Source organism: Triturus cristatus, chromosome 11 (assembly GCF_964204655.1).
Source record: "Triturus cristatus chromosome 11, aTriCri1.1, whole genome shotgun sequence".
NCBI lineage: Eukaryota > Metazoa > Chordata > Amphibia > Caudata > Salamandridae > Triturus > Triturus cristatus.
In genome coordinates, this window is record NC_140594.1 from 932,267,814 (window position 1) to 932,288,887 (window position 21,074).

Genomic DNA, 21,074 nt, shown 5'->3' on the forward strand with positions numbered 1-21,074 from the left:
GGTATGGAGCCACATCCTTAGATGGAAGGTCAGAAGGAGGAGTAATCTCCCATTCAGGCGATAAGTCCAGGCCACTAGCCTCTTTCAACTCCTCAAAAACATCGTCCGATTCCATGAGCTCCCCTTCCACTACTTCCTCCAACAGGTATCTTTGCTCATCCAGCACCCTTCGGGCCTCCCTTCTAGACCTGATCCTCACAACTGGAGTCGGCGGCGCCGTGACTGAATCCGACGATGCTGGGGCAGGAGCCGAGCGCGGATCCGATGGACCAGCCGGCGTCGAACGATGTAGAGTCGGCGCCGGTGAAGAAGGGAGCGGCGTCGATGTCCTCGGCGCCGGTAGATGCCAAGATCGCGTCGCCAGAAAAAACGCCATGAAGGGAGCCTGAGGATAGGCTTCGGGAACTCCCAAACTGAAGGCCATAGGACCCGAAGGTGCACCAGAGGGGTACATGGCTCTGGAGAAAACTCCATACATCGCATTAAGATAATGCGTAGGGTCCTGACCTGGTCCAGGAAACGCAGGATACTGTTCAGGCATCACCGGACTCGGGCCAACCGGCGCCGACGGTGGAATCAGTGGAGCCGAAGGCTCTCCCGGAGCTGGATGCTCCTCAACCGGAACCAGGGACGAAGCCAGAGATGGAGCCGGCATCGGAGATGGAGCCGGGCCCGGAGCCGGAGAATGTTCCGGTGAAGCCACAGGTGATGACAGGCCATTAGGTGAATCCGGAACGGGCGAGGGAGACACAAAGTCCTTACGGCGTCGGGAGGGCGACGTCAATCTCGGAGCCGCATCCCTATCCGAGTGACGTCGAGATGAATGCCTCCTCTTCATCTTGTGCTGCCTAGATTTAGAAGCATGCCCCGAAGTCGACTTCGACGCCGACTCGATCTTGACCTCGACCCCGACTTCCTCCGGCCTCTCTTATCTTTCTTCATCTTGGCAATGAAGAGCTTCACTTCCCTTTCCTTAAGAGCCTTGGAGCTCATCTTGCGGCAGCAAGAGCATCCTTCCACATCATGGTCCGATGACAGGCACCACACGCAGTCGTCATGCGGATCCGTTATCGACATGTGTTTCCCACATTCTCGACAAGGCTTGAATCCAGACTTCTTCGTCGACATTTTCGCTGAAGAAGACAAAGAGAAACCAGCAGAAAACAAAGTAACAAGAATAGCTACAGAGAGAGATTCCCGAAATCCGTTGGCGTCGACGGTGTGGAAAAAAGGGAACTGACGTCATCACGCCGACGAGGTCTTCTTATGGAGCCGGTGACTTCAGCGGAGTCGCGAGTGGAGCCGTGTCTCTGTGACGTCGTCTTCGACCTCATCGGCGTGGACTGCTACAAAAGTTTCCGAATGTTGCGGGCGCAGGGGATATTCACAAGGTGAGGAATCCACTGGCAGATGTATCCATCAGAAGGAAGGTTACTTGCAGTGCATGGGCCGCAAGGGTCATTTTGCAAGATGTTGCAGGTCCAGTAGGGATCAGAAAAAGGTCAGAGAAGTGGACCTCCATGACAAAGAGGTGAAACGGTCAACATATGTCAGATCAAAGGCTCTGATGGCGAGGGTCCCATAGAAGTGATACTGGTTAATGATGTATCAGTAAAAATGCTTTTTGACTCTGGTGCCAAGGTAACATTAATTCCCAAGTTTTGTCTTCGATCAATATCTGGTAAGGTAAAGAAAGTCACACTATTGAAGCCTTATATAAAGCCAAGGGGGTATGGGGGAAATTATTGACCTCCTAGCTTACTTTTGGGGCAGGATCGACTTAACAAGGGAGGATCATCCCGTGGAAAGTATGTCTCCATGAAGGGTGACTCTCTCATAAGCTGGTCACACCAACGTGATTTGCATGTATTCTTGGATCCCAATGAGAGCCCTTAAGTGTGTTTAAAGGAGATTTTGTCTGTCAGCCATGTGGGTGAATAGTGGAAAGCCAGGGTCAAGGAATTTTCAGAGGTGTTTGATAGCAAGTTGGGGTGGCTCAGAAACTACATTCAATACATCAAGATTAAATCTGGTTCGGTTCCCAAGGTAGCTAAAGTTCAGGGCGTCCCTCTTATGGTGAAGTAAAGTATGAGAGTTGAGTTGGACAAATTGCTCACCAATGGCATTATACAGGAAGCTGAGGCGACCGAATGGCTTTCTCAGATTGTTATGGCCCGCAAGGACAACGGGGAGACCAGGCTTTGTATGGACTTAAGAGATCTCAACAAGGCGGTGGTAGTGGATCACTACTCTTTGCCCAACATCAGTGAAATGTTGTGTTCTCTTGGGGGGGGGGGGGGGGGGGAGAGAAGCATTTTTCATCCCTGGACTTGACTTCGGCATATCATCAAGTCAAATTACACTCCACTTCTCAAGACCTCACTGCCTTTGTTACATCGTTTGGCACCTTCAAGTTCTTGAGGATGCCATTTGGTCTAATCTCTGCTGCCTCAGTGTTTCAGAGGGTCATGGAATACATATTGAAGGGAGTTGATGGTGTCAAGGTATACCAGGATGATGTTCTGGTGTTTGGGGTGGATTCTGAGGAGCACGATGGGAGGTTGAGAATTTCTCTTAACCCTACAAGCGGACAAGTGCGAGTTTAATGTGGCAGAGATATTGTACTTGGGACACTTGGTGTCGGCGAGTTGCATTAGGCCCAAGGCTGCTTTGGTCAACACCATTTGCAAGCTTAGGGTTCCCCAGAACAAGGATGAGCTTGTGAAGTTCTTGGGGATGACAGTATTTTATCACAGGTTTATACCCAAATTTGCTGGTGTGACTGGTCATTTAAGAGATCTTCTGAGTTTGTGTGGTCAAAAGCTTGTGATGAGGAGTTTCAGAACTTGTGTTTGAGCAAGGCGCAGGATCTGGGCAGCTTTGACACAAAGAAGGAATCTTATTTGATGACAGATGCCAGCTCTAAGGGATTAGGTGTGGAGCTGCTTCAGAAGTCCAAGGGTGTATAGAAATCTATGTTGTTTATGTTTAGACCCTTGAGGGGTGCAGAGTGTAATTATTCTGTTGTGGAGAGGGAGGCCCTGGCCAACTATTGGTCCATCCGTAAGTTGCGAGAGTTCCTTTGGGGTAGCAAGTTTGAGGTCTTGACAGATCCTAAACCATTAAAGGAAGTTTTAAATAAAAAAAGAATTGATTTTGTTTCCCACCGCATACGAAAGTGGGTGGTGCCTTTACAGGAGTTTAATTTTGTTGTCTCCTACTTGCCTGGGGCCAGTAACGTTCTGGCTGACTGTCTAAGCTGGGTGATGTGCATGATGAGGTGTCTGAAGAGGGCGTTTGGTTTGGTGGAAAAGAGTTTGAGGAGGATGTCGACGTATGTCTGATTAGTGATGGTATTGTTTCTGAAGGTGAATGGAGAAAGCTATTAGCTAGGGATGATGTTTTGCAAAAGGTGGTGGCAATGATTTTGGAAGGGTGGTGTGAGAAGAAGGATTGTAGTCAGGACTTGAAGGGCTTTTGGCAAGTTAAAAGTGATCTAGCGGTTGTTGATGGTCTCCTCTTGAGGGGCAGCAAATTGGTTCCCCATCACACTTTATGGGAACAGTTATTAAAGTGTGCCCAAGCCAGTCATATGGGGATTGTCAAAACTAAAGAGAGAATTAGAGAAGTATATTGGTGGCCGGCCATAGACGTCTGTGTTTAGAGGGAGGTTAGGAATTGTGCAGAGTGTGTTTGCAGCGATAAAGGTTTACATGTAGAACGCTTTTTTTGTCCCTTTTCGAACCACCCGCTAACTCTCCCTCAGTACATTTTCTCTTGCCCATGGTAACAATGATAGGGGCAGCAGGTAAATGTCAATATAATCGGTAGGTCCTGCAAGCGATGAAGATGGGAACAACTCAAGACACAGTACCTTGTAATAGTCACTACTTGGTAGACGGAAAAAGCCTTAGGGGGTAGCCCTGCCCGGCCTCCTCCGGCCCCTAACGGCCACAAACGGCCTGCCCTTTGCACGGGCTTAGACCGGCGCTCCCCGCGTGCTATCCCGCGACGCGGGAGGTGTGCTCGGTTTTAGAGCGCCTCCGGGCGCGTGAGCAGCGTCACCTGGTTCCGCCCTCCGAGGCTGGGGAGTCTGGGAAATGCAGTTCCCTCCGCACGGCGGCCGCGTTATTCAGCAGAGCGGCGGCGGGAGGGAGAGAGACCAGGAACACACAGGGCGTCCACGAAGAAGAGCAGGTAGATTACGGAGACCCCCAGTTTGTCCACTGCATCAGTTTAGCATCAGTTTGGCACTCGCTCCACCGGAGGTGTGCTCGGTTTTAAAGCGCCTCCGGGCGCGTGAGCAGCGTCGCCTGGTTCCGCCCTCCAAGGCTAGGGAGTCTGGGAAATGCAGTTCCCTCCGCACGGCGGCCGCGTTATTCAGCAGAGCGGCGGCGGGAAGGAGAGAGACCAGGAACACACACGGCGTCCACGAAGAAGAGCAGGTAGATTACGGAGACCCCCAGTTTGTCCACTGCATCAGTTTAGCATCAGTTTGGCACTCTGGTCTAGAGAGGTTGTTCCGTCTAACTGCAACAGACGGTTAAAATAGCCCACAGTTGCTAAACGAGAGCTGGATCTAGGTAAAATCCCAAAAATTGTGAAAGGAAGTATAAAACTAATGGAGCTAGATCCGGATAGTGGCTCCAATGTTCCGTCCATGAAGACTCCAAATGAGATCTACATGGAGACCATTACTAAGGTGGGGAAGTTTTTTGAAGTTAATACTAAAGGGGACCGCAAGTCATCTCGACCGCTCACAGAAAACTTATGGTTTACGAGTGACTGCAGAGAAAGGAGACAGGACCTAGCCAGGGCTCTCAAAGAAAGGGATCAGCATTTTATTACTCATGCCCGGAAATTATATTATAGCTCAATTAAAAAAGCCAAGCGTGCATGGGATGAAGCCCATTGGCAGGATTTGAAGTGTGCTGCACGATTAAAAGACTCCACTCGGTTCTGGGACCTTATTAATATTAGTTCAAGAGGGGGGGCAAACCCTATTCCAAACCATATAACTGAGCAGCAGTGGTTCGACCATTTCTCTGGTCTATATTCCTCTGGAGAAGAGTGCCCTCTAGAGACGATGGACCTTGTACCCGAGTCTATAGTCCCCTTAGGGGAGGGGGACCAGTTCGGTGTTAGTGAAATTCACTCAGCCATAAATTTGATAGCGCCTGGCAAGGCGGCCGGACCGGACGGCCTACCTGGCGATCTTCTACTTTACGATAGAGAACGCTGGGCTGAGTTTATCCACCGTACTCTGAATAATATAGCAAGGGGGCATCCAGTGCCAGACTCTTGGAAGGGGGCTGAGGTGGTGGCCATCTTTAAAAAAGGGGTTAGAGAGGACCCTGCCAATTACAGACCAATTAGCTTAATTGACGTGATCCAAAAAGTGGTAGGCAGGGTCCTTCTAACCAGGATCAAAGCCTGGATTGATGAGGACGGCATCCTGTCACACTTCCAGGCGGGTTTTAGGCAGGGTGTTGGAACCATCGACCAGGTTTTTAGATTTTGTACATTATACTGGAAGTCTGTTATTATTGAGAAGGGTAGCCTATATCTGGCATTTATCAATCTCAAAACAGCCTTTGACTTGGTACCTCGGTCCAAGTTGTGGCCGATCTAGGTATTCCCCCACCTATTCTGGATCTCCTCAAGCGACTTCATGATGGCAATTTTGCAAAGGTTAGGTGTCGACACCAGGGCCAGCTGACAGGGAGAATAGCAGTAAGGAGAGGTGTCCGCCAGGGTTGTGTTCTGGCACCGACCCTGTTCTCCCTCTTTATAAATGGGGTGGCAGACTTTTTGAGGGATGACGGGGCCGATGCCCCAACCCTGAGCGGGGAAAGATCACCCTCTCTGCTTTTCGCTGACGATACACTGCTAATCTCCAAGAGCCCTATGGGTCTCCAAAAACTCCTGTCTCCCTTCACCGAGTTCTGTATTTCCAGGGGCCTTAAGATTAATACATCAAAGACCAAGCTCATGGCCATGTCCCCCTCTAAAAGGTTTAGGAACAACATCAGTGTGGACAATTCCCATTTGGAGCTTGTAACTGCCTTCGATTATCTTGGGGTGAGGGTCAATAGCAAATTGAATTGGGCTCCTCACCTTTCCAAAATGCTCCTGCATCATAAACGGGCCGCAGGTGCTATCGTGAGGCATCAGAGACTATCACTTAGTCGACCAATAGCTGCAGCAGTTATGGTCTACCAGGGGAAGGCGCTTTCTGCCTCCTTATACGGGGCGGAACTATGGGGATTCGAAAATCTAGTAGAGTTGATAAAATCGGAGAATTCGTTCTTTAGAGACATTCTTTCACTCCCTCAATCTACCCCATTAGTTCCTCTTCGTAGCGACCTCGGTAGACACTCCATAAATGATATTGCTAGGCTGCGCCCTTTACTGTACTGGGTTAGACTCAGAAGGTATCCGGATTTAAGCCAGTATGCCGCGGCCTTGAATGACATACTACATCTCGGAGCATGTCATAAGATCCCATGGCTATCTAAATTAAAACAACTGGTGCAAGAGCTGGGTTTGGGAGAGTTTTGGGAGAGCCAGCAGCCACCTCCTAAACTCATTATGAAAAAAATCTATTGGGATTGGGTTACTGCTGCTACTTTGAGGTCACAGCAAGGTCCCCTTACTGAAAAATTCCTAGGTGTAAAACCTGTCCCCAGATTGGAGATGCTCCTGGATCTCATTGAATCCCCCTATGATAGGGCACTTTATCCCAAACTAAGATACGGCACACTTCCACTATTTGAGTTTCAAGGAGGGTGGAGAGTTGGGTTAGAGGTTGCAAAAGGCTGCCCAGGTTGCGCTTCCACCAAGGAATCTACTGGTCACTTTTTGTTTGCTTGCCAGGCCTATAAACATCCCAGGTCCAGATGGCTGAAACCTATATGTGCCAATCTGGGTTGCAAGTCGCACTTGGTGGCTTTGCGTATTTTAACGTATGAGACATCAGTGCCCAGTGTCATTTGTGGGACTGCTACATTTTTGGGCAGGGCTTGGAGGATTAGACAGAGGCTCCTTGAGAAGCATCAACTTTCGAGTAATACCTCACCTTTCACACCTCTGCCTTAGCTCCTAACCCTCAAGCAAAGAAGTTGCCCTATCCTTCCCCTTATGGTATTTTTTATTATTAAATATCTTCCCATGTCGTTCTTCGGGTAATGAATTATGCTGTTTTACTTATGTTAAATTTTTATCTTGTATATATGGGGCACTTGTTGTTGTAATGGGCTTTTTTATCCACTACTGTTTTATAATGTTTTATACTTTTATGATATTTTATATATCGAATAAAGTTACAACAACAACATGTAGAACGCAACCCATGGTGCTAAGGGAACAGTCCAATTGCCTTGGTCGGATATTGCCATCAATATTTTGGGTCCTGTGAAACTGAGATGTTCTGGTCTGCATGAATATGTACTCATGGTGGCTAGAAATCAAGGTGGTGAGCTCTGTTGAGTTTTCTGTGGTCACTGAGTTCTTGGATGATCTCTTCGAGAGGGAGTGTTTTCCACTGTCCTTACTTTTGGACAATGGTTTACAATTTACCTCAGGGGTAGTTGAGGAGTTCTTGTCTAGCAGGGGGATCAAATACAAGAAGGCAGCTCTTTATAATCCAGAATGTAATGGTGTGGTTGAGAGGTTCGTAAAGGTGTTGAAGGAGACTCTGCAACAGGCCGTTGCAATGGGAGCAGACTGGGAGGTGACCATGAGAAAGAAAGTGAGGGAATACAGGTTTATCCCGCATTCCTCTACAGGGTTATCTCCTTTTCGTCTGTTCAAGAAAAGTGTGGCGAACACGGAAGTCTGTCCTTTGTGGGTCTCTGCCAAGAGATCGTTGGTTGACTGCGATGTTGGTCATGCAGAAGGTTGGAGAGAAACAGAGGGAGTCGTCATTGAGAAGAGGAAGAGATGGGTTGATGAGAGAAGAGCCGTCAAGAACATGGTGGTGTCTGTGGGTGATTGGGTAAAGATCAGATCTCCTCACTTGTGTAAAGTGAACTCGAAGTTTAGCAAACCATTTAAGGTGATTAAGATTTTCAAGAATGCCATAAAAACTAGTGACCACAGGGTGTGGAACTTAAACAGAGTGGCCAGATGTCAACCTACTAATGTGATTGAACAACTTTCAGATGCCGCTTCACAAGACGAGGTCTTCAGACCTTGCAGGGTGGTTAGGCGTCCTGTTGGATTGCACAATTATGTTTAATAAGCTATGGCCTTCCTGCAGTGCTGTGCCTTTTGGTCTTCTTTTATTTTCTTATTTTCTCTATGTTGTTTTTGGTTCATTTGTTATCGAGGGAGAGGTCTTGGTTCTCTGCTGGAATGTATTTTCCTGTTTCTAGGTGACCATACCTGGAATATGGAACCTGGGGGTTTGCCTATGGAGGTTGGCAACTTGTCAGTTGACAGTTGAGAGGCTTGGATGCTTGATGGGGTCTCTGTTGACTGTAACCTAATAAAGCCTACTTCAAGTCTACCCTGGACTCCTGACTTCTTCATGCTGTCACCCTGATGTTACAACATCTCAACTGGATCAACATAAAAAAGCCAAAGAATGGTGAGCCCAACAAAGAAAAAAACGACCTCAGAAGCGGTGTCTAGACTGGGATCTGTACAAACAGTCCCCTTGCCTTTTTACATGTTGTTCGGTGGATACACCGTCTATCCACTGAAGTCTGCAGAGATGAAGATCCATACCAAGCAGGTTCCGGGATCGCTCATAGCTCAGCCTCAAGACGAGTAAAACCAATGGGATGTAGGGAAACCAAGAAGGAAGCTCAAGCACTTCAAAAAAACTTTTAAGCTTCATAAAGGAGATTACTGGATCCAGCCAAAGGGTGCCGAAGGAAGTGTACTGACATCAGAGTGCCAGATAGGGCCATATATGGCTTGTTGATGTCACACCTGGAGTGGTGCTGAAACCAAGTTGGAGCCATGACGCTGCCTTTAAGAACAGGAGCTGTTGCAACTTTTCAGGATCCAGTCTAGTGCCTAGGAGATATTCATGATACCAGGAATCTGCAGTTAGAAGGATCTATCAGAACTAGTGCGTTTAGTCACCACCGTGTCTTTTTTAGTTCCACAAAAAGCATGTTATTTCTGGCCTATTCTGTACAGTCAATGTAGTACAACACCACAGGCCTATGGTCTAACCTATGCAGATGTTCCTAAAGGACAGAAGAAAGATTTGTATGTATCAGACTGGGATGTATGAAATGCTGAAACTAACTTTGGTAGCAAGGAAGGGCAGGTGCGAAATTCCAATCTATCTACATAAACTGTTATGGGTGGACAAACGAATAGGCCTGAAGTTCACCAACCTGATTGTATGAAGTAATTGCCACTAACAAAACTCTTCAAGATAAGAAGTTAACTTGTGGATCAGCTTGATGGGGAGGGAGTCAATAAATTAAAGTTGAGTTTTAAATCCCACTGAGGAATATTAAATGGAGTAAGAGGAAACAAGTAATTCAAAATTTTTAGAAACTGGGCCACTATTGACTATACAGAGGGCTAAACAGACAGACACATGAAAGCAAAAATAGACACTAGATAGCTCTTACCTTTAGCCACTACCAGGCACTAAGTAAGAGACAATGCAAAATGCAAGACACAACAAGGCGAGATTTAAAGGGGTTTGGTGCATTCACACATACAGAACTGAACAAACTCAGTCCAGCAACTGCATAGATGGATATAGTAGAAAGCTTCCTGGGGACTAAGCTAATGCCTGCAAACTCATCAGGATGGAAAAAGGCATCTAAGTGGCACTACTCAATCGTCACACATACAGCTGCAGAATTTGGAAATAGGTTGGAGTACCTTACCATCCTGCTGCACCAGCAGGTTTGCTTTGCATCAGAGAGGAAGCAGTACAGTGCTATGTGCAAAACAAAAAACCTGCATAACAGATCCTCCCCACCCAGTCAGGGACAATCAGAATTAGCGGTGCTCAATCCTCTCATACCTTTCACGGTACGTTTGATTGAAGCACAAGTATTGGAAAGGGGTACCAAAGCCCCAGGGAATTATTCACAGAGAAATGTATGGCAGAAAACTGAGAACACTTTCAGTTCTGAGCCATGGCAAAGAAAACCACAAATGGACACCTCCATCTGGAGAAGATCATCTTTGTATTTGAGGAGTAGCTCCCACCCGTAGCCCTCAAGTGACAGGCAACTAAGAGCATCCACCCTCACCTAGCCTGCTAGGTGGGCCACTACTGGGAACATTCTTTGTCGCTTCCCCACTTACAGAGGCATATTGCCTCACAACATAGGATCCAAGACCCCACACCACTATCTGTGGACATAATGGATGGTGGTTATGATGTCCTGCAGCTTGAGCAGATTTATGTACAGATGCTGCTCCCACATAGATGAAAGATCCACCACTGTCATGACACCCAGATGAGAACCCATACACAGCAAGGAAGCATCCATGACTATAGTTAACTGAGAAAGTGAGACTAAATGGACGACACCCCCAGAAGATTAGAGAGGTCCATCCACCAGTGCAGATCCCAATGCACTGACTTGAAAATCCGCATCTCAGCAGAGAGAGTTCCTTGGAATTGCAGCCAATGCCTCCTCTATCAGGCATCAGGAACCAACAGGATGCATAAGACTGAGGCATAAAAAACCCACAAGACCTGAAGGACCCGGGTCCAAGCTTGAGTCCAACACAACAGAATCATTGCCTGAATATCCGTGATCGTCTGAGAAGTGAAAGCTTGCCTAAGGATTGTGTTGAGCACTGTTCCACTAAAAGCCAGTCCTCTTTGCGAGAGTGAGATGAGACTTCTGAACATTAATGGTAAAGTCCAGATTGAGGAGAGAAGCCATCATTTGCTGGAGATGCTCCTGGACAAATGCTATGGACTCCGCTTTCAGTTGTCTGACTTAGGAAATTCATGGACTTCCCACATCCGCAACGAAGCTGCCCCAACCACGAGCACCTTAATAAAGATGAGTAAGGCTGTCATCAGAACGAACAGGAGAAATATGAAACTGTTAATGTAGGACCCCACTGTGAACCTCAAGGCTAGGAGGACTGTTAGTTGTAAGTAAACGTCCTGGAGGTCTGACACCAACCACTCTTCCGAGCTCAAGGTCCTGGCTCCGGGACAGAATCTTGAGCTTGTCCTCCCAGATTAACAAGTTCAGAATGTTAAGATCCAGGTTAAGGGACCAATAAAGAAAGAGAGCAAAATCTTGTGCCTCTCTCTTCTGAAGGCACCACATTATTGATCCCATTGGCCAGTATGCCAAGGACTTCCACCTCCTTATTTGAGGCATGAGCTGGTAAGCACACTTTGAAGAAAGGGAGATGGTGGGGCAGAAAGGTAAATACGTAACCCAGCTGTCTGTCATGACCGATTCACACAAAGTGACAAAATGGGAGAACCCCCACCTGTGATTTCATGTGGACAGCGGAGCACAGGAAGAACAACAATCTTCTGCGAGAAGGCAGTACAAGAACAGCACATCCCCTATAGAAATGGAAGGCCGAAGCACAGCCCAGCATATCCCAAAGAAGACCACTGTAGAGGAGACAAGAGCTCTAGGTCGATGGAGGAGGTGGGGTGGGGCTGGGGGGGGGGAAAGCAACAGGAGAAGACCCCACACTGGAAGGACCGCTTCACAGGAAGAGAAGCCACCTGCAGGGAGGCGCTACATATGGCATTTCTTAAAATGGTCGCACCAATGTGAGCACCTTGGATGAAGACCAGTGCCAACTGAAAGGAGGCAAAGTAGAGAAGCCCACCTGGCAAGGTCCTCGCAGAACAGGGAGGATGGGTGGGCATTAAGGAATCTGCGGCTAGACAACGTCTCTACCAGGTACATCGTTACCGAAGGTAAGTAACTTGTACATCTGATAGAGATATCTAGCCGCAGATTCCTTGACTTAGAATAGATACCACAGCCAGGAGGTGGGTCTGCGACAGAACAATAGAAAGTGCCCGATAGCACTGAGCCAGCCACAAAGTGACGGACTATGGGGAAAGCTGTGACGGTGCAGCCAGTCAGCAACCCAAGCAGCTCAGGGAGCAAAAGACAAGGGGAGGCAAGGCATCACAAGACTGCCAGAATGGCGCAAGACCATACCCGTATGAGATGTAGAAATGGCACTAAGCCATATCCCAGAACTGAAGAGAGAGTTCATAATGAGGAACTACTCCCAGAGCTCAATAGTGCACTAAGTGGACACCAACGAAAGCTACAAGGCAATATGGAGGGACGTAACCAGAGCCTACCAGGCGAGCCCTTGCAAGGGAGACCGGAGAGGCAGCATCCAGGAAGCGAAGGGCAAGAGGCGGGAACAGAGCAACGTCTCGGAAGTACATGCAGGAACATAAGACACGCCAAGTGCACACGAAGTCGACAGGGGAGGAGAGCACCACGCTGAAGCACACCGAGGCGGACCACAACAAGAGCATGCACATAGCAGACAGCTATGGAGACAATAAAGTGGCATAGCTAAGACGAGTATGGGACTGCCCAACAAGGCAGTTTGAAGGCCAAGGGGAGAACGCACCCACGGAAGACAGACGCAGGGCACAACACCTGGGACGACCTGCAACAGAGGAGCTGTCCCGCAGGCACACCAGACACCGATTAGGGTGACATCCAAAGTAAAAAGACACATTCGAAGGGTGTGGAATCGAAGACACCGAAGGCGCCTATAGGAACCGTGAAGAAGAACATGCATAGCTGTTGAGAACAACATCAAATCTCCAGACCACCACCTCCGACCCGAAGGGGAAATGCACCCCCACAGAATAGAGGGACTGGTGCAGTACATGAACGGGACAGACAAGACCCCCAATGAAAGAGCATCCAGAAGCGGAGGTCCACCCCAGGGAACGGAACCCTATGAATTCCTAGTGTTGAAGATGCAGTAAAAGGCACCGAAGTGCACTATAACGTGCTAAGAAAAACACTACCGTGCAGAACGATGGCAAGCGTGAGCACAAGGCATTTAACTACTTCCCGAAAAACGGGGATATAGGACCAGATCTCGCAGAAACAAAGAGAGGTGGAGGAGTGTAAAAAGGGCTACCAACGGTCAACCCATGGGAATATATATATATATCTCTCAAAAGGGGAGCGAGCCCCGAGACCACGCAGCTGTGGGCGCTATATAGGAGGGACCTACCTAATGCACCTGTGGCAGGAGGGAGCCTTATTTGAAGCGTGCTGAAATACACTGAAAAAAGGTAGTACAAGGAAAAGACCTCTAGAAGAGGGGAATGAGGCACACATGCAAGGCTCAAGCAAGATGAGACCCGTGGCGTGTAGGAGGCAGCGCCAGAAGGCACAACACTGAAAACCGTCCAACGTTAAGATAATGGCGTCAGTAGACATGAAGAGCCCAAAGGGACCTCCACGCCTGCGTGGCGCAAAGCGGAGCCACACAATAGAATACAGGTACCCCACCTGGAGTATATCACGCCCCCAAGAAAACAGGGGAACACCTCTTAGGGTAAACCACAGTCAGAGGACAGAACACAACAACCTGTGGAACACCGCCACAGTAGGCTTACTGTCAGCCCAAAAATGCATAGTCCAACTGGTGGACGCTAAATGAAAGGGTAACCACCCCAGGATTTGACAATCTGAGACTTGCAAAGTACAGACCTATGAGGGACGGCAAAAGCCCGCAAGGAGGCGCTGAACCGCCGAATAGGTGTGGGTATCAAACAAAAGGACCCCATCAAAGGGCAGGTCAACAAGGCATTCCTGGATATTCTCCGGCAAGACGCCATCCCGCAACCAAGCGTGGCGTCGTAGTGCAACCGAACCAGCCATAGGCTCGGCCTAAGGAATCTGAGGTATCCAGGGCCGAGCGGATAGTAAATTCCGCCAGATCACGGCCGCGTCACGGAGAAAATGGAGAAGGTCAACACGAGCGCCCTCAGAGGAGGAAGGTAGAAGAGACTCGGCAGACTCCCAAAGGGCAGAAGTAGCCCGAGCCAAGACACACACTGTATTGAGTGAGCAAAGAGCTGCGCTAGTGGAGGCGAAAATATTACGACCCCACGACTCCAGCCATCTGGACTCCCGGAAGGGAGGAAGCAGCAGCTGAGGCAAGGAAGGAAAAGCAGTTTGCAGAACAAGCCCCTGAACGTCTGGATGAACAAACAAGCAAACTGGATCGTTTGGAGCAGGGCGGTGCATGATAGAACGAGCCACCGGATCACCCGACGCCTGCCGAGCCCAGGTGCCCAAAATGACATCATACAGAGAAGCCTCAAAAGGCAGAAGCGGCTCAACATTCCCCGAACCACGGTGGAGGACAACCAACAGTGGGTCAACAGGCAGGGGGACCGAAGGGGGCTGCATATTCAGAAGGCGGGCGGCCAAGGAAACAACTCTTATAAACGCTGCACCAGCCTCGGTAGCCCTCCGAGGGGGGAAAGTAACTCATCCGTGGGTGAGGGCTGTAAACTGAGCCTCCCACCCCAAGGGGGTTGTCCGATGAACGGAGGATGAGCCCAATTTCAAATGAAGGAAGCCTCATTGACGAATGAAGGTCCTGATGGGGCTCCTGAGGAGGCTGAGAGTCCGCTGGAGCCACAAATTCCAAGGAGGGGAGAGGTAAGGACAGATCTGGCATCGCCAGCCGTCGGGGTGATGCCGAACACCCCCCGGAAGCCTCCGGAGAGGAGTCAATGATCCGTTGTCGAGGCTGCGCCAGGACGTCCTCGGCCGGTGCCGACTCGGCCTCGTCCATTGCCAACTCGGCCTCAACCACGACAGGCTCCGGTTCCAAAGAAAGGAACAGTGCCCGAGCCGGGGAGGCAAGCCTACGGCGCTGGACCGGCGCCGACTGAGCCTCAACTGCAACAGGCTCCGGTTCCGAAGAAAGGAATGGTGCCGGTGCCGGAGCCGGGGAGGCAAGCCTACGGCACCGAACCGGCACCAGCTCGGCCTCCGAAAAGGCAGCCGCCTATCCAGAAGGCCGAGGCAGGCTCGGAGCCAAGCTGCGAGTGCCAGCAACCACCTGCGATGCCACAGGGAGCCCCACAGGACTATGCGGCGCGGTAGGGGCGTTATGGGTCGAACAGGGGGACCAAGCCGGGCCGCACCCTGATGACGCCATATCTCCATCATACAGAGAGGCAAGGGGCTCAGTGGACACTGGGGGCGAACCCACCGGCGAATCCACCGGAGACCCCACATGTAGCAGAGGGTCCGAGGACGCCCCAGGGAGTGGAGGGGACCCAAGGGAGGCCTGCAGCCGGGACTTCGGCTTGAGTTGTTGGCAGGCGTCGCAATCCGTAGAGTCGTGGTGTTCGCCCAGACACCACATGCAGATAAGGTGTGGGTCCGTCGCGGACATTTGCTGCGAACAGGAGGCCCACGTTTTAAGGCATCGCACACTGTTCCAGACGCGAAGTGTCAGAGGGGCCTGAAAATAGGCCAGAGGAACCGCTTACTCAAATGTCTAATCCCGACCGGTTGGCTATAGTCAAGATTTAACGACTCTTGATCTGTTGACCGCCTTTCTGCTCACCATTCCTGATAACTTCTTGGCGATTCTCGGTGGTGATTTTAATTGCCAGTTCGAACCCCTGAACAGCCTGAATGCAGGTAACCCCAATGATGAGGATTTACACTGGGCCATTCCAGAGCCCAATATTTTGCCAACTAGGGCGTGTACCCCATTGGTGCTTCAGATAAACACCCTCACATTGAATCATTCATTAAGGGCATGTAACGGTCGCACAAAATCTGACTCACTGGGGAACTACACCTTTAATAGACTAGGACATGCCTCTATCTTAGATTATATTCTGGTAGATACAAAATCTTGGCATAGGGTGATTGATTTTAAGATAATGCCCCGTCATGATAGTGACTATAATGCTCTTATTTTAGAGGTGATCTCGCCTTGTGTCAAGAGCGCACCTAAATCAAAACCTCCACCTGACTCCAGTTTAATATTGGCTAATTGCAGGAGGAGAGTTTCTTGGGTGGTAATCTGCCAATCTCAAGAAAATCTGTCCTCTCTATATCAAACCATCATTCCATTTGTTATGGCCGCGAATCAATCTATTTTGACCGACGGCATCTCTATCTCTCGCTCTAAAATCTTTGATAACCATCAAGTCTTAATATCTACTATGGCTAATATTTTTCATTCCAATAAAAGAATAATGGAAAATATAAGATCATGACACCCCTGGTATAGCGATAGCTGCCGTATGGCCAAGTCAGTTCTCATCTCTGCTATTAAACTTGGGGATAGGCTGCTAATAAGAGAAAAAAGGGCAGCCTACAAAAGAATCACTGACAAGGAAAAAAGAAGATGGGAAAGTGATACGTGGGCACCCTGAGAAGCACCCTAACTACCCATGACATGAGGACCTTCTGGAATGTGGTAAATACGGGCTGTTCAGAAAGTAAACTGGCTATAGAACCCAATATCGGGGCGGATGCATGGAAGGCCCATTTTTTATCTCTATATCTAATGATAGAGGACGAGGATGGGCTAGCTGGAAATGAGTTCTCCCCTTCCCAGTCAATCTGCTCTGCCGCTCCCATAATTTCCCTTAAAGAGATAACTGATGCCTTGAGCAGGGTAGCACCATCTAAGGCTCCAGGGTTAGGTAAGATTCCTGGGGGTCTCTTCCGTAGCAAACGATCTATTTGGGCCCCCTACCTGTGGAGCTTGTTTAACGCTTTCTGCAGGGAATGTCGATTCCCACCACCTGGACGGGGGCGGAAATTATACCAATTTATAAAAAGGGATCACCACTCCTTCCTGTTAATTATCGACCTATTAGCCTTATTGATGTTAGCCAAAAAACATTTGCAAACATACTGTTGGGACGACTCCAGAGCTGTATGGAGGAGTACAATGCCCTTAGTACTCTTCAAGCCGGGTTCAGAGCAAAGATGTCCACAACAGACCAAATTTTTAGGTTACAACTTTTGCATTGGAATACAGTGTGCATAGAGGGTGGCAGTCTCTATTTGATATTTGTGGACTTAAAATCCGCATTTGACCTGGTGCCGAGGGACAAACTGTGGTCTATTTTATTGGACTTGGGGGCTCCAGCCTACCTTTGCCATCAGCTCAAACGAATACATGAAGGCAATTTTGACCAAATCAAGTATGCCAAAACTGGTGAACTTACTGCCCCCATACCTGTAGACAGAGGTGTATGCCAAGGCTGCGTCCTGACCCAACACTTTTCTGCCTTTTCATTAATGGCCTAGTTGAGGCTTTGATTGCAGGGAAGGATATTGATGCCCCCAAAGTTGGCGAACCGTAAAGTACCTGCATGATATTCACTGACGACACCCTCTTGCTCTTGAAGGTGCCCATGGGAATCCAGAGGGACCTAGACAACTTTTATGTTTTGTGTAAAAATAGGGGGCTGGAGATTAACTTGCAGAAAACCAAATACATAATATTCAATGCAGGTTATAGCACCTGGCCAAATCCTCGTTTAGATGGGAAACCCCTTGAGAGGGTGTCCGTTTTTAAATATCTTGGAATCACGATCACAAAAAAAATTGACTCGGGTGCTCAAATTAAGCAAGCAAGCTTAAAGCTGGCACAGACAACGGGGGGACTGGCAAAGGTATACAGGAGTTGTATCCATAAGTCTGTTGGTCCGGTGGTGAAAATTTAAACAGCTCAAGCAAGGGGTGCTGCCCTGTATTGAGTTGAAATTTGGGGACACCGTCCAGCTGGCTCTATAGCAAAAAATGAGAATTCCTTCGCCAGGCAACTAGTGGGCCTTCCCTCAAGCTCCCCGCTTATACCCCTTTGCATGGACCTTGGGATTAGACCAATAGCAGACAAAACCGCTCTTAGACCTCTTCTATTCTGGCGATGACTGTGGAGTACCCCAGAATGGGTGGCATACAGGGAAGAGCTGAGTGGGGTGTTGAGCTTACATGGTGCGAGCAAATTATAATGGTTGGCTTTCATCAAGAACATTTTTGTGGCAATGGGAAGGGGCAGTTTGTGGAACAATGCAGAAGAAACCTGTTCAATAACATCTAGGAAGGACCTGATAAACAGCTACAGGGAGCATAAATAGGCCCAGTTACAGGGGAGCTCTATGTCTAGCCCACTGACTACAGCGTTTCTAGAAATAAAAGATCAGTACAGACTAGAGCCTGCCCTGGGTTATATCCAGCCGGCCCTTGCAAAGAAGTTATGTCTGCAGTTGAGGCATGAGGTACTCCCGTAGCGTGCTTTTACAAACAAATGAGCGGGTCCATCCAATTAGGGGTGTCCGGCCTGCAGCAATGGTGGAATATCATGTAATATTTTTCTGCCAAGGGTACAAGAAAGCGAGACACCAATGGCTATGACAGTTTTGCAGAAATCTGGGATCTAAGCACTGCACTGAGGTTTTTAGGATACTGACATACGACACCCACATACCCATTGTGTTTTCAATAGCACTTTTTTTATTTTCTATGCAGTGTGTACGTAGAGCTATCCTAAAGACGAGCGTGCAGGTTCTGCCTGACCATTCTATCATATTTTATTAACTGGGCCTGGTACATTTTAACAAGTATGAAAGTATTTTATGACTTTTAAATTAGCATCTCCTAATCAAATTATGCTGTATACTTTTTTGTACATTCTTATCTGCGTATCCTTTTTAATGTGATCATGTGATGGCTGTGATGTTAGTAGCATGAACCCTGGTTTCTGGAAAATTGCTAGGGCTTTAATACTGCTCATGTATTGCACACACACTTTATTGGATCTTATACCCATAGGAAGATGTTAGGACCTTGGAGGGTAGCATGCTGGAAACTAGAGTGTTTTATGTAACATCAATGTAATGCACACATACTTTTTGAGTTACTTTGCCCCTTATTCAGAGCAATGATAGTTTTTATCTATCAGAAAGAAAATTGAATGAATGTATTGTATTTTTGTTGTGCTTTTATGGTCATATTGACCAAAATATAGATTTTTTGATGACGACGTGAACGACAAAACCTTGAATGACGCCGACAGATATTCATAACTTCCTATGAGGTCTCTTAGAATATATTGTCTCTAGAGCAGTCATACTAAGATGTTGAAGCAATACCGTGGATTGAACAGACACACAAAGGTTAGTGGGAGGGGCTTGTACTGGCACAGACCTCTGAGACTGAGAAGCAATTGTCGATAATGGTAAAAAAACATGATGATGTGGATCTCTTTGGAGACGGAGGAGAGGAAAGGTGTTAATTCACAGATTGGTGAATAAGACCTTAACGGTTCAGAATCAGGGTTCTCTGTCAGCAGTCTCCTCTTTAAATGACAGACCCATTCTGCAGACAAAAATTAAGATTGATTGATACTTATGTCTTTGACATTGCATGGAATTTTTAAACTGAGACTATCGTTGACAGTTTTTGCCAAATAGCAGTGTAGTGGTGTCTCGGCGTTGGACAAGGGCATACTAAGGCAATTACTTTTTTTGGAACTCATGGAATTGAACTATGATAAAGAAAGAACGGTGTACATGCATGATTCTAATGCACTGTGGTCAGTAAAACCTCATACAGTGGAGAATCAGGTATGTCATCAACTTTAGCAGCAAAGCACTTTTGTTAAGATTTTTTATAAAACTATGTGTGATCGTAGGATCAGCTAGGAATATTTGCTTTCATTGTATACTTTAGTGACCAATTAAGAACATGGGTCGTGGAAACAAAAGGACAGCAAGGGAGCATCGTTTCTCGATCACAGAAGGGGTTGTGCAATGTATATAGCATTTCAGAGTTTTTGAGGATTCCATCTTCCCATTTACTCTCTCAGCAGCAAAGTGCCAGACTGATCATAAGGGTGATAAAAAAAGTTGATTAACTACTACGGTAACAATATTTCTTGTGGAAACTATATCCAATGGCGGATTCCTAACCTTATCGATAGCTCTAGACTTGGTGACCTTGTTAGGGATGAGTTTGATTAAACCTAACAATCCCCTAAATAAGGTGTTACCCATCAACAAAGCACCATGAACGAATGAGAAGGCACATCAGAAGGAGAATTTGCAAAAATGTGTCCTTTTTAAAGGCCTTTTTTTAATGGGGTCGCGAAAGCCACAATATATAGGGTGTGGGGGGCTTACAAGTGGGATAGGCTCCAGGGTTGGAATCAGTTTGAGGAAGAAGATCATTTCTTTGACCTTACGGGTTCTTTCAGTTGTGGGAAGCGTAGCTCCTTAAGTAAGTGTGGGAACAAGTTCTGGGTTTAGAAGGAAATGTGGACTCTCTTTTCACGGACACCATAAAGAAATTTGCCTTTCTCTTCAGGAAGAGCTTTTGAGTGGGGAGGGAGTGGGGAGTAATGGTCACAACAGGTGTTTTGGGATTTCTGGAGCCACCATAAGCAATCCAAAAGTATGTTTGTCAAAGAAATAGGTTTGCAAGAGGAAGCACAGGGTTTGAAGCCCGAACATTTAGGTGGAGACAGCTTCCTCAATAGAAAACAAAATGCAAAAAAGTGGTCAAAATGAAAACTGATGAAAAGACTTGTTGGCTTCGAATCCCTCATTTAAAGACGTCACAAGCTTGTTCGAAAAAATTCACACTCCACTCTGGTCCATGAGAAGTATGTTGACATAAAGAATCTGCAGGAACAATCTCATTCAGATGGAGATTTTACAAGCGCCACATATGCCAAATGAACAGCTTAGTCAATGCTATTCTCATTACTGAAATACAGGAAAAAAGATTTGAAAGGGTAAAGGGGATTCTGAAATTCAGACTAGCCTTCATGAGGAGTTAGACTTCATCATTTTGTTTATGCAGGAGTCCTTCACAGTCTTGGCCCCATTTGTCAAACTCAGACACAGATCTTTCTCTTTTCACAGTACTGAGAGTGCTTCCAAAACTGGAACTCAACTTGCTTTTGCTCCAATACAGACAGAAGAACAAGATCTTGCCCCAGGAAGGCTGCACCCAGCACATGACTACTGCTTCAAAAAGACAATTAAGTAGAGAGAAAAAAGACCATTCTCTTTAATCACTTCTCCATTACTGACAATCACCAACAATAAGCATTCT

General features: G+C 47.6%; 1 protein-coding gene across 4 annotated transcripts in view; it reads right to left on the reverse strand.

The window, feature by feature from the left end:
* YEATS2 (YEATS domain containing 2) overlaps positions 1–21,074 on the reverse strand; it is a 1,415,500-nt gene that overhangs the window by 144,052 nt on the left and 1,250,374 nt on the right. The window lies entirely within an intron of this gene.